Source organism: Odontesthes bonariensis, chromosome 15 (genome assembly GCF_027942865.1).
Source record: "Odontesthes bonariensis isolate fOdoBon6 chromosome 15, fOdoBon6.hap1, whole genome shotgun sequence".
Lineage (NCBI taxonomy): Eukaryota > Metazoa > Chordata > Actinopteri > Atheriniformes > Atherinopsidae > Odontesthes > Odontesthes bonariensis.
Window position 1 is genome coordinate 33,902,921 of NC_134520.1, and position 12,999 is coordinate 33,915,919.

Consider the following 12,999-nt stretch of genomic DNA (forward strand, 5'->3'; position numbering starts at 1 on the left):
CATGGGGGGGAATTTATTGGGCAACTTTTTCAAAACTTAAAGGGCGTGGCCGTGTCCAGGCGGTGAAAATCGTGTGATGGCGTTTGTGATTTGAAAGCCTTATCATCATCGCAAGGTCATGAAACTTGGCACACACGTCCACCCTGTCGACCTCGTACGTATGTAAAGGGTATCGTGTGTGGGCGGAGATAAATGGCTCAGTAGCGCCCCCTAGAAATTTTCAAAAACCCCTCCGCATTGGGGTTATTATGAGCTCGTACGTACGCAGAGGGTATCGTGTGTGTGGGCAGAGCTGCGCGACTACGACGTCCAGCGCATGCCCCAACGTGCGCACATCTCGGTCCTGCTTAAGGCTGATTGCAGCTTTCTAGTTTTATTTTATTGCTAATTTTATCTCAAATTTTATTTTTTTTATTTGTGATGAAGTTATTCTTATTGCTATTTTATTGATGACTCTCTTAATATGTGATGCAGTTGCTTTTGTGAAGCACTTTGGTCAGCTGAGGTTGTTTTAATGTGCTATATAAATACATTTTGAATTGAATTGAATTGAAAAGCGGCTTTATCGATTTTACACATTGTTTGTTTGGCACGTTTTCTTTTATTTGAAAGAAAACCCGATGAAAACTCAGGTTTGAATACAAATTTCTGTTACAAAAAAGAGGATGCGATGACCTCGCAAGTACAGTAAAATCCACCACCGGCAGCATCAAACCGTCGCTGCCCTTCCTCCACCTGTGAAGCCGCCCTTCCTTTGATTAGGTGGATCAGGCTGTTATTAATCCATTTTCAAACTCACTGGTCCAATTAATAAATACATGACACCAGAGCGCTGAAGTGATGAGCAGACTGACACTCCGCACTAATAACTGACAAAAGACAAGAATGAATGCAGGATAGATGAGGACGCGGCATCTGGCCCTTTCACGCCTCATTGAGTTGATGGAATACTAATAAAAGCCATATGACAACAGCATACCAAGTATGCAATTAATATTCTAAAATATTCCTGCGCTGCGTGCGGCAGAGAGCTGTTCCAGGCTCCCGAGCAGGCGAAGTGACGGGGAAAGAGGAGATGTCCTTATTAACCTTTTTCCCTGCCGAGCTGCGTCTCTGCCGGACGCACAGAGCACACACGGCTGCCGTTTGTTGTCCTGTCGCCTGACAACCATCCTGACAGCAGATAAATAATCCCGTCTCGACCCTTTTCTCCCGCAGGCGGAAAGGCCACAAGAAGCTAATTGATTGATTTGGACACAAATCCAATTAAGTCAATCCAGGACGCCGAAGTGTCATTTTCACTGCTGCGTGAAAATATTTTTACATCGTGGATATAAAAGTAAAAAAACAAAGATTTTACACCCCGAGCCATCTGTACCCTTCTGTCTCCTCCAAGGGGCCAGCTGTAGGAACACAGTCTGCCTGCTAAAGCAATGAGATTCAGTCAGTAACATGCCTGTTATGGTTTCTCACAGCTTCACTCCAGAGTGTGTGTGCAGTATTTGTCATTTGCATGAAAATGATCAGTATATTAAAGGGATAGTTCGCCCCTTTGACATGAAGCTGGATGACATCCCATATCAGCAACATCATTTCTGAACATCTTCTTACCCCCTGCTGCGTCCTGTGAGCAGAGTTCCAGCCTCGTTTTGGTGTTGATGAAGGTAGTCCGGCTAGTTGGCTGGGGTTTAAAAAATAAAGCGTTTTGCTTCTCAAAACAATATGCGTTCAACAGAGTAATACATTTGCATCACAAAATCGTTCTCCAGGAAAAAGTCAGACCTCACAATCGCTTGGCGCTATTTTTGCCTCCCTTGATATCATTGTTTTGAGAAGCAAAACGCTTTATTTTTTAAACCCCAGCCAACTAGCCGGACTACCTTCATCAACACCAAAACGAGGCTGGAACTCTGCTCACAGGACGCAGCAGGGGGTAAGAAGATGTTCATAAATGATGTTGCTGATATGGGATGTTACACAGCTTCATGTCAAAAGAGGCGAACTATCCCTTTAAAGAGTTAGGATCCTGGAGTCTTAGTGCACCACGACTGTGTAAACCTACTGAATATCTCTTTTAAGATTAAGATATTTAAAATTAGATTTATTTATTTTCTATACGTCTATCCTAATGTAGACGTCGGTATGCTTCTCCGTCGCTATCCGTCAATCCGACTCCGTGGTCACGCAGAGGCTATTAAACCTTTCGAAGTTCTTCGTCGGGATGTCGGATACGCAAGGCAGTTAGCTCAGAGCTGCCGTGTTGTTGTTATCGGGGGCTTATAGGACGTCTACTGGGATGACATCATCAACGTGCGCCACTGCAGCACAGCTCATTCACTCCGTGCTCTGTGACGTTCGGCTAACTTCACACAGTTTGCTGATGATAGTTTTGTGCAACATAGCAGAATATTTATCAGATTTTGACGACGACTTTGAGGACGATGGACGTCCTTACCGGAGTGAATGAGCTGTGCTGCAGCGGCGCGCGTTGCTGACATCATCCCAGTAGACGCATGAGTAGAAAGCCCCTGATAACAACAACACGGCAGCTCTGAGCTAACAGTGCAATAGTACGCGTTCATTCATTCATTGGTCTTAAAGTATCGGTGAAATAAAGACAGATAATGCCTTATTCAGAGGCTGTATTGTCTCTGCCCTGTTCTCTCCCGTTATATGGATATACGCCGATCTCCAGTGATCTAAATATCTTCCGAAGGACACCGACTTTCACCAAACTGTTATCGGTGAGTAGATGAACGGATTTTATGCCAGAAATAAGGTCCAGGTTTAAAAAAAAAAAAAAAAAACTAACTTCCCCTTTAACTGTTAGTGTCTGAAACAGCTTTTTCAGTTTGTTGTGTTTTCTGCCTGTTTTTGCTGTACTTTTCAGCAGGATTAGTGGATTTTTAAAGTTACATTCTCATGAAACATGAAACCTAACTTGCAACATGTAACACTTCCCGACCCATCGCTCCTCTCAGAAGATTTTTAAATTGAACGTCGGTGCGTGAACAGTGTGAGACTCTCTGCGACTCTTCAAAGAGTGACTTCACTGTCTGAATCTCAATATAAAGTATCGTCATGAGAGATGTGTCAGCGGAAGGGAAAGCTCAACCAGAGACTGATCACTCTGCAGCGTTCCTGCTGACTTTTAAAGATTCTCAAGTAAAATTGATTTTTGTTAATTAAAATCAAAACACTCTCTTATAAAGAAACTTGATGCTTTATCATAGGATCAAACTCCTCAAATTGGACCAAACTTTGCCTGTAAATTAATATTCTAATCTGTGTTCATTAAACAAAATGCTTTTAAAATAATTATTCTTTAAATTGAACATTTTAGAACTAAAATAAACGTACATATTTACACATTGTTTCAATGTTTTCAAGCGAACCTGCAGCACATTTATTCAATAAAACGCACAATCAAATCATCAGATCTACTCTCTCTTCAAGGCTTTGGCAGAGATATTGATCACTTTAATAATTCATACATTTGTTGGTTTCTATCAGCTTTTCTTCCTGCTTTGGCTACAGCAGCTGTGCTACTTTAAGCCTGATAGAGAAGACAAATATTGGTCATTTGAACTCCACACTTTTGCACGATCAAGCTCAAACCTGGATTCACTTACCGAGCTGATCACCAGCCGTTGTGATCTGTGGTGGAAGAGATGGAGGTGGTGGATCCCAGCGCAGGAATGCTCAATCTTTCTGAAACCAAACCAAACTACGGGCACTGCTAATCAGGAAATCCAGAGAAAAAGAAACTCTAAACAACCCAAAGACTGAGCACAAAGAAGAAACCAGATAGAATAGTTATGGAGGAAGCGAGAACACTAAGAGAACCGGAGAGGTAAACATCCTGAGGGGGTTGATGAGTGGAGCGGCAGCAACCCGAGGACAAGACCGACAGCTGAGGACAGGAGATGAGCAACTTAAGCTAAGCTAAGGACTGAAAGCAACTGAAACAGGATACACGAAGTATAAAACAGAATGGAGCCAAAACACAGACAAGAGACTAAACCGAGGCACCAAGGAAAAACTAAACTGGACGACGATAATCAGGGAAATAAAGTGAACATTACACGGGGAAACCAAGAGATTAAAAGGAAAAGAATAAACAAGAATGCAAAAACTCCTTGAGCATAACACACCCCAACACCAGCATCATAAACCCGCCCAGTGAGATCTCAGGCGTTAGGGTTAATTAAAGCAGAGAAGACATGTTGGTTATCTGGATACGTTCTGTTTTCAGTGGGGCTGGGCGAGTTAACTCGTTATTATCGCGTTAACTCGTTAGTAATTTAATGCCGAAAAATATTTTATTGCGCATTAACGCAGTTTTCTAAAAAAATTTAATTTTTATATAATGTTTTGGGGCTTTTGTGCCTTTAATGGAAAGTTCAGAGAGACAGGAAGCAGGGGGCAGAGAGAGGGGGAACAACATGCAGCACAGGGCTGTCCGATGCGGGACTCGAACCGGGGCCAGCTGCAGCGAGGACTATAGCCTCTGTACATGGGGCGCCTGCTGTACCCACTACAACCACCCTTGTTTTATTATTGTAAAAGTCTGTTGCTCACAGGCTTTTATTCTGTAAAAGTCTGCTGCTCACAGGCTTTTATTTTGTAAAAGTCTGCTGCTGTCTGCTGTGGAACAGGAAAAGAAAGTAATCGGCGGATCCACCAAACATGGAGAAGGGTACGGAACTTTTACTCGGCCATTTTCATTTTAAAGTTCTTCCAGACGGCGGAGTCGACAGAACCAAAGTCATCTGTAAACACTGCCAAGTTGAATTGTCTTCTCAGCGTAGTAGTTCCAGTCTAAAATATCACTTAAAGGCAAAACACACAACTGATAGCAGCAAGTCATTCAAGGAAACAGACAGTGGAGCGAGGCTTCTACATAAAAACTACAGAAAGATGCTGATGTTAAAAGTGTGTTTGCACAACAAATGTTATGGCACTTTCATTCATATGGCAGCACATTTAAAATAAAACGAAATGCTAAAGGCTATACACTACTTTTGGATTCATTTTTGGATTTTGCGTACAAATGAGATTAATCGTGATTAATCAGGGAAATCATGTGATTAATTAGATTAAATATTTTAATCGTTGCCCTGCCCTAGTTTTCAGTGTTATTTTCTCTGCCAAAATGATGTCAAATATCCGAACACTAACACCAGATTTATCTTTGCACACGGCTGCATGAAGTAATCTCTCCATGAAGCCATTTTAAGATCATTTGGCTTTTAAGTAAAAACATTTAACGGCTGAAACGCTGTCAGAACAAGGCGGAACACCCTAACAGCAGACAGATTTCTGTAGGATGGCTTTTCTGACATTGCTCCTCCTTCTCCAACATCCGAGGATGGCTTTTTTTTTTGTTCCGCTGCACAGAACTGGTCCCTGGAGAGACACGCATACACCGAAACAGGCACTCAGTCATTTATATGTGTCAGTCTCCTGGGTATCCTCCAGCAGACAGATAAGAGGCAGGAACTGGAGCCCAAGAAAGGATCTGCAGTTCGTGACTGTTGGCTCCAGATATCCAGACCAAATTTACATCCGTCTTCCTCAGGTATCGCCGCGGTAACAAGTGTCAGTCTGACATTTCATCATGCGAGCTGGGATGGGTTCGTCTGAGGAATGAGTCTTAATTTGTGAAAAAGCTGCGCTACAAATCACAGCTACAATACTATTCTACAATTTTAGAGGAACACGAGGAATCACGCTCTTTGACTTCCAAACTGGAATTTATATACATATAATAATATCATAAAGATTTGCTTATAGGGAAAATAATTGAGATGATTTCAAGCTGGAGTTTTACTTGTTTTCCTCAGTCTGCTCTTATGTTAACAAGTTAAAGCTTTATTCGATCTCACAGATGAAGGGAGACTTTAGACTCTGAACCATGGGTGTCGCACCCGTACACTTTTACAGCAAGATGATTTCACCTTTTTGAATTTTCAATGACCAAATAAAGTTTTAACAAATCATAAAATGTGTTTTAAAGACTCTGTACCCTCTTTAGAACAATTCTATCCAGCTTTGAGCAGTCTAACTATTGTAGTTTCCATACAGGATCTAGTTTAGGGTGATGAGAAAACAAAAAAAAGCAGTAAAATGGCCCTGTTCTGCATTTTCACAAATCAGAAAAAGGTTTCACAAATCCCAAACAAGGTTTTAATGAATCTATTGCCTCCTTAGAATAATTCCATCCAGATTTGAGCAGTTTAACTATTGCAGTTTCCATACAGGACCCAGTTAAGGGTGATAAGAATGCGAAAAAAAGCAGTAAAATGACCCTGTTCTGCATTTTCACAAATCAGAAAAAGGTTTCACAAATCCTAAACAAGGTTTTAAAGACTCTGTACCCTCTTTAGAATTATTATATCCAGATTTGAGCAGTGTAACTATTGTAGTTTCCATACAGGACCTAGTTTAGGGTGATCAAAAAATGCAAAAAATGCAGTGAAATGGCCCTTTATGCCCATCCATTTAATTGGCGAATCGGATGCCAACTTCAGCGTCGTGTCTCTGGGCTTGATGTGGCGCTCATGTGCCCCCCCGTAACACCCCCACATTTAAAATCACTGCTCCACCCCTGGTCTGAACCGTTCATGGGGTTTTCCCATGTTTTTAGCTCCATGTTTTAGGTTGTTTCATGTCTTGGTTTTGGAGTTCATGTTTAGTTAGGTTGTTTTTCCCTCACTTCCCATGTTCATTTCATTAATTTCATTCACGTCACCTGTATTTATTGTCCCCAGCTGCACCCATTCACCAATCACTCCCAGTTCAGTATTTAGTTTCCAGGTTTCCCCATTAGTTTGGTGAAATCCTTTTTCTGTTTTACACAGCAGGCAGTGATACAAAGGGAGAGAAAATAGGGCCAAGCGATTGTGAGGTCTGACTTTTTCCTGGAGAACCATTTTGTGATGCAAATGTATAACTCTTTTGAACGCATATTGTTTTGAGAAGCTTCACGCTTTATTTTTTAAACCCCAGCCAACTAGCCGGACTACCTTCATCAACACCAAAACGAGGCTGGAACTCTGCTCACAGGACGCAGCAGGGGGTAAGAAGATGTTCATAAATGATGTTGCTGATATGGGATGTCACACAGCTTCATGTCAAAAGAGTCGCACTATCCCTTTAAGTTACTTTAATGGTGATTCTGCCAGATGAGGCTGCAGTTAAATTTTTTATTTTTTTTAAATCATTGTTTTATTAGAGCAGAGCGACAGTCCGGAAATGCTTTAAGTGAGTCTTATTAGGCTGATTTTCAGACAGATTCTGAACTATCTGAAGCTTTATTGGGAATTCAGCAGCGTTAATATATACTTCGTCTCTACCGTTTACAAAAAGGTCCAAAAAGATGAGACTTTGGAGGATGTACTGAGCGCACCGCTTTATCCGTGCGTTCACTTGGTTTTGCAACGCTCAAATTTGTAAAACTTTTGGTTAAACGCCAAAACTCAGCTGGAACTCTGCTCACAGGATGCAGCAGGGGGTAAGAAGATGTTCATAAATGATGTTGCTAATATGGGATGTCATACAACTTCATGTCAAAAGAGGCGAACTATCCCTTTAATGTGAAAACAATGGACTTGATTTTCTTGACAAAGTAAAGCAAAATTGGGAAAGCGACCTCAGCGACTGGAGGTTAAAAACACGGCGTGTAATTTTGTGTTTTTGTCTGTTTTCTCTAACTGCTCTGTTGCCATGGACGGCGTTATCTGCCGAGCCGTCTCACCCTATCAGCTCCGGGCTGCATCACGGCGTTCGGCCTTTACAGGCAAAGAAAAAAAAAAAGAGCAGGTCCCTTTGAAAGCTGCCGGCCCTCCCTGTCCACCGCAGAGGGGTCAGGAAAAAGCAATTTGCATTTTAACGCGGGGAACAGTGTGAGCCGAGCGTTGCTGCTCGAGCTCCGTGAATGGCAGAGCGGAAGCCTCCTATCACGTTTGACGCCACCTATAAAAAAAAAAAAAAAAGGGATTTACAGTCCTCTGATGTCTCACACTTTATTGTTTATTCTCCTGCTCATTTGCCTGAACACGGGGTGACCTAGAGTTTAGTTGGAATTCAGTTCAGGACATGAAAAAAAGTGACTATATTTCTAATTTAAAGTTAAACAAATCAAATAAACTTTATGATATACTTTCTCACGGACCACCAGGGAGATGCAGCCGCACGCCTCCCACTTCCTGCCGTCTCCAGAGACCTTTCCAGGTCGTGACTGACATTGTAAATGAGTTGCTGCTCTCAGAAAAAGTATGTTTATGGTCCATCGGATTTAAATCGTTTAATGTTTATATTAAATTAAAAGTTTTAATTCAGCTGAGTTGATTGTGCTGAAGTCTTTGTGACTTAAATACGGACATTAAGGTCATAAGAAAGGTTTATTATCACGGCATAAAAACATCATCCTCTCATAATTTGGTCTTTAAATTAGGTAAACGCAATCTAAGAAGTACATCAACATTCTTTATTGCACAAAAACTGAGGAAAAACTAAGTGAACCCTCACTGCTTCCTCAGGAATTAAAAGGATAATCAGTAGCCAGGAGCTGCTGGACCAGGGGTTCACATAGTTTCTCACTCACTGCTGCTACCAGCTGCTGGATCAGGGGTTCACTTAGTTTCTCACTCACTGCTGCTACCAGCTGCTGGACCAGGGGTTCACATAGTTTCTCACTCACTGCTGCTACCAGCTGCTGGATCAGGGGTTCACTTAGTTTCTCACTCACTGCTGCTACCAGCTGCTGGATCAGGGGTTCACTTAGTTTCTCACTCACTGCTGCTACCAGCTGCTGGATCAGGGGTTCACTTAGTTTCTCACTCACTGCTGCTACCAGCTGCTGGATCAGGGGTTCACTTAGTTTCTCACTCACTGCTGCTACCAGCTGCTGGATCAGGGGTTCACTTAGTTTCTCACACACTGCTGCTACCAGCTGCTGGACCAGGGGTTCACATAGTTTCTCACTCACTGCTGCTACCAGCTGCTGGATCAGGGGTTCACATAGTTTCTCACTCACTGCTGCTACCAGCTGCTGGATCAGGGGTTCACTTAGTTTCTCACTCACTGCTGCTACCAGCTGCTGGATCAGGGGTTCACTTAGTTTCTCACACACTGCTGCTACCAGCTGCTGGATCAGGGGTTCACTTAGTTTCTCACACACTGCTGCTACCAGCTGCTGGATCAGGGGTTCACTTAGTTTCTCACTCACTGCTGCTACCAGCTGCTGGATCAGGGGTTCACTTAGTTTCTCACTCACTGCTGCTACCAGCTGCTGGATCAGGGGTTCACTTAGTTTCTCACTGCTGCTGCTACCAGCAGGGACTTGTTTTAAAACAATACATCTTGAATATCTTGTTACGTGAAAAAGTCATGAAAACATCTTGTTTTGAGTCTATTTCATATGAAACAAGCTTTTTTGACATTTGATGAGGTTTTTAAGCTAATTTCAAGATCACTTTCATCTCAAAAGTCCTAAATATCACATTTTATTGACAAGCCAATTTTCACTAGTTCCATAGGCAGATTTTTTTTACTTATTTTAGCAAAAACGTCTTTTATTTGTTGTTTTTTTTTTAACTTATTTTTGGGAGGGCATTTCTTCCAGTGCAGATTATCATTATCAACTCCAAATATAGTGAGGGTGTACTTTCTTTGACTACATTGTGCTTTCTGACAGATCTCACCTTCAGGGCAGTGGAATAATTTCAAGTCCGCCACCATTTAACACCGCATGAGTCTAGAACAGCTAATATTTTCTGTTATTATCTTATGCAAAAGTTCGTGCGAGATGCCTCCAGATTGCTTTGTTCTCCGGTCTCCTGACCGCTGAAGGACGATTTCTGTACATGGCTTATTTCCTGAGCAGACGTGTCAGGCAGCAGGCGTTTGTAAATATGTGAAATGACACTGCCATGTGAACCAGAGGAGGGAGCGCTGATGGATGGCTGGGAGCGCGGCAGGAGAGCCGGAGACCCTTTGATGGATGCGTCCCTCCACACGGGCGGTCAGGAGACGGAGAGCCCGCTGTGCTCACACACCTTTGTTTAATCCAACACATCATTTGTGCTCAGGTGAAGTTTAACGAGACAGAGATAACCCACGAAATGATCAATCTATCCTTCTGATATTCAGTCAAACATCAGAAACCTTTACGGACGGGCAATGAGGAAGGTGCAGCAGAGATGGGACCAAGTCACACATGTGCAAGTCTCAAGTCTTAGCTTTCAAGTCCCAAGTCTTAGCTTTCAAGTCTCAAGTAAGTCCCAAGTCTTAGCTTTCAAGTCTCAAGTAAGTCCCAAGTCTTAGCTTTCAAATCTCAAGTAAGTCCCAAGTCTTAGCTATTAAGTCTCAAGTCTTAGCTTTCAAGTCTCAAGTAAGTCCCAAGTCTTAGCTTTCAAGTCTCAAGTAAGTCCCAAGTCTTAGCTTTCAAGTCTCAAGTAAGTCCCAAGTCTTAGCTTTCAAGTCTCAAGTAAGTCCCAAGTCTTAGCTTTCAAGTCTCAAGTCCCAAGTCTTAGCTTTCAAGTCTCAAGTAAGTCCCAAGTCATAGCTTTCAAGTCTCAAGTCTTAGCATTCAAATTTCAAGGAAGTCCCAAGTCTTAGCTTTCAAGTCTCAAGTAAGTCCCAAGTCTTAGCTTTCAAGTCTCAAGTCATAGCTTTCAAGTCTCAAGTCTTAGCTCTCAAGTCTTAGCTTTCAAGTCTCAAGTAAGTCTCAAGTAAGTTTTTTTCTTGGGCAAGTCAAAGTGCAGTCACCTTATTTAAAGTGAAAACACAAAGATATAAGTAACTGTCAGTAAACATCAGTGTCCAACCTGTCCACCCTGTATCATATCAAGCTAACGTTAGCTAACTACCGACTAGGCTAACAGGATAATATTAGCTAATATGACGAGCACTTACTGGTCAGAATGGATCTTCAAATGACGAACAAAGTTGGAAGTTATGCTAGATGCTTAACACTCAAGTCATTCAAGTCATCGTGTCTCAAGTCAAGTCAAGTGCCGAGTCTTTAACTTCCAAGTCCGAGTCGAGTCTCAAGTCTTTTATTTTTTGTCGTCACAAGTCATCAAAACAGCAACTTGAGTCCAAGTCACAGCGACTCGAGTCCCCATCTCTGCTTATAAGTCAGCCACAAACATTTCAATCTCCTGATTAAAAACCCTTGTTTTTATTCTGTGTACTTTCCTCTTTGTGTAATTTGTCCGTCTTATCTCAGCCGGGAGAGACCGAGCCGGCTTTGGGGTGCATGTTTCGATAGCCCGGACATCCATTATCAGTCTGAGGCAAACCCGATTCAGGAGCTCGGTAAGAGAATTATCCTGGAGGAGAGCGTCGTGATTCTGTCACCATCTTCTCCAACATCGACCCCCGTCGCAGCTCCTCAGTCGGGCTGCTAATCGATTCGGGCCTGTGTGCAAAAAGATCATCTCAGCCAAAGTGCATAAATGAGGCCGACAGGCAGATCAGAGCCACGCCGCAGGGTGACTAAACAGGCTCCACAAGGTGTTCCAAATGTGCACAGGAGACGTTTCTTTGCTAAACAGCTGCAGCCGCTCTCTGTTCGAGTTTTTACTGGAGCCCTTCAAAGATTACGCAGAGTGCTGGTTGATTATTTCAAAGATCAGCACTGGCTCTACATTCTGCTCTCAGGTTCTCAAGTGGAAAATGAAGTGCCTCCAGTCACATTGATAGTAGAACAGAAATAGAAAAATACTTTATTCATCCCCCAATGGGGGAAATTAGCCAAATAGCTAAAAAAAATTATTATTATTATTATTAATAATAATAAATATTTAATATTTAAAACTTGAATATTTAATATATTAAATAATATTTAAAAATTTAAATATTTAATATGTAAATATTTAATATATGAAGTAATATTTAAATAAATATTTGAGAGGTTCAGAAGGTCCTTTGTTCCCACAGCCATAAGGTCCCTGCTGTCAGCAACCGGCCCCTGCAGCCAGCAACCGGCCCCTGCTGTCAGCAACCGGCCCCTGCAGCCAGCAACCGGTCCCTGCAGCCAGCAACCGGTCCCTGCTGTCAGCAACCGGCCCCTGCAGCCAGCAACCGGCCCCTGCTGTCAGCAACCGGCCCCTGCTGTCAGCAACCGGTCCCTGCTGTCAGCAACCGGCCCCTGCAGTCAGCAACCGGTCCCTGCAGCCAGCAACCGGCCCCTGCAGCCAGCAACCGGCCCCTGCAGCCAGCAACCAGCCCCTGCAGCCAGCAACCGGCCCCTGCAGCCAGGCTCTGGGATGGTATGGGGTTGGATCAGAGCTCCTTAAAGCCTCTAAATTAAATGAAGTTGACACAACCTGAAATATTTTGGGTTAAACTCATCTGCAATGCTTTAAAAGTCAAAGTAAATGTAGGAATCAGTGTTTGTTTCTTCATTTTTCCACACTGTCCCAGCTCTCTTCTGTTTCAGGTCTGTAAATATAAGAGTTTATGTCCCGTAAATCATGCCTCAGAAACGGCAGCTCATTGTAATTCTCCGCGCTCCTGCTCCTTGTTAATATTTGCGAGCAGCACATTGGCTCGGTCATAATTTCACAGAAGCAGCAGATGGGCCTTTGAGGATTGTCCTGTCAGTAAACTGGCTCTGGGCTCGGTGTGGACGCCTCCCCTCTCAGATCTGCAAACATCCCGCAGCTGCTTTCTCTGCAGCTCGTTTGATCATAAAGATCCGCACTTTGTGTTTGACTTTCACACTTCAGCTTGCAGCAGGCCATTTAAACGGGGGCTTTGACGTGTCGGGACTGACAATGCCCGGAAGAATGAGCGGCCATTTCCACAATATTATGGGCGTTTAATCACTTAATTCCTGCAAATCAAAGGAGGAGGGCCGGTCCGGCGTGGCCTGAGGTGGCACAGAGCCAGACTAAACCACCTCCTGCTTTACTCTATGAAAACAGACGGCTGCAGGACTTATTGACTCAGATTTTTCCTTCAGGTATAAAGTAATTAATGTAATTA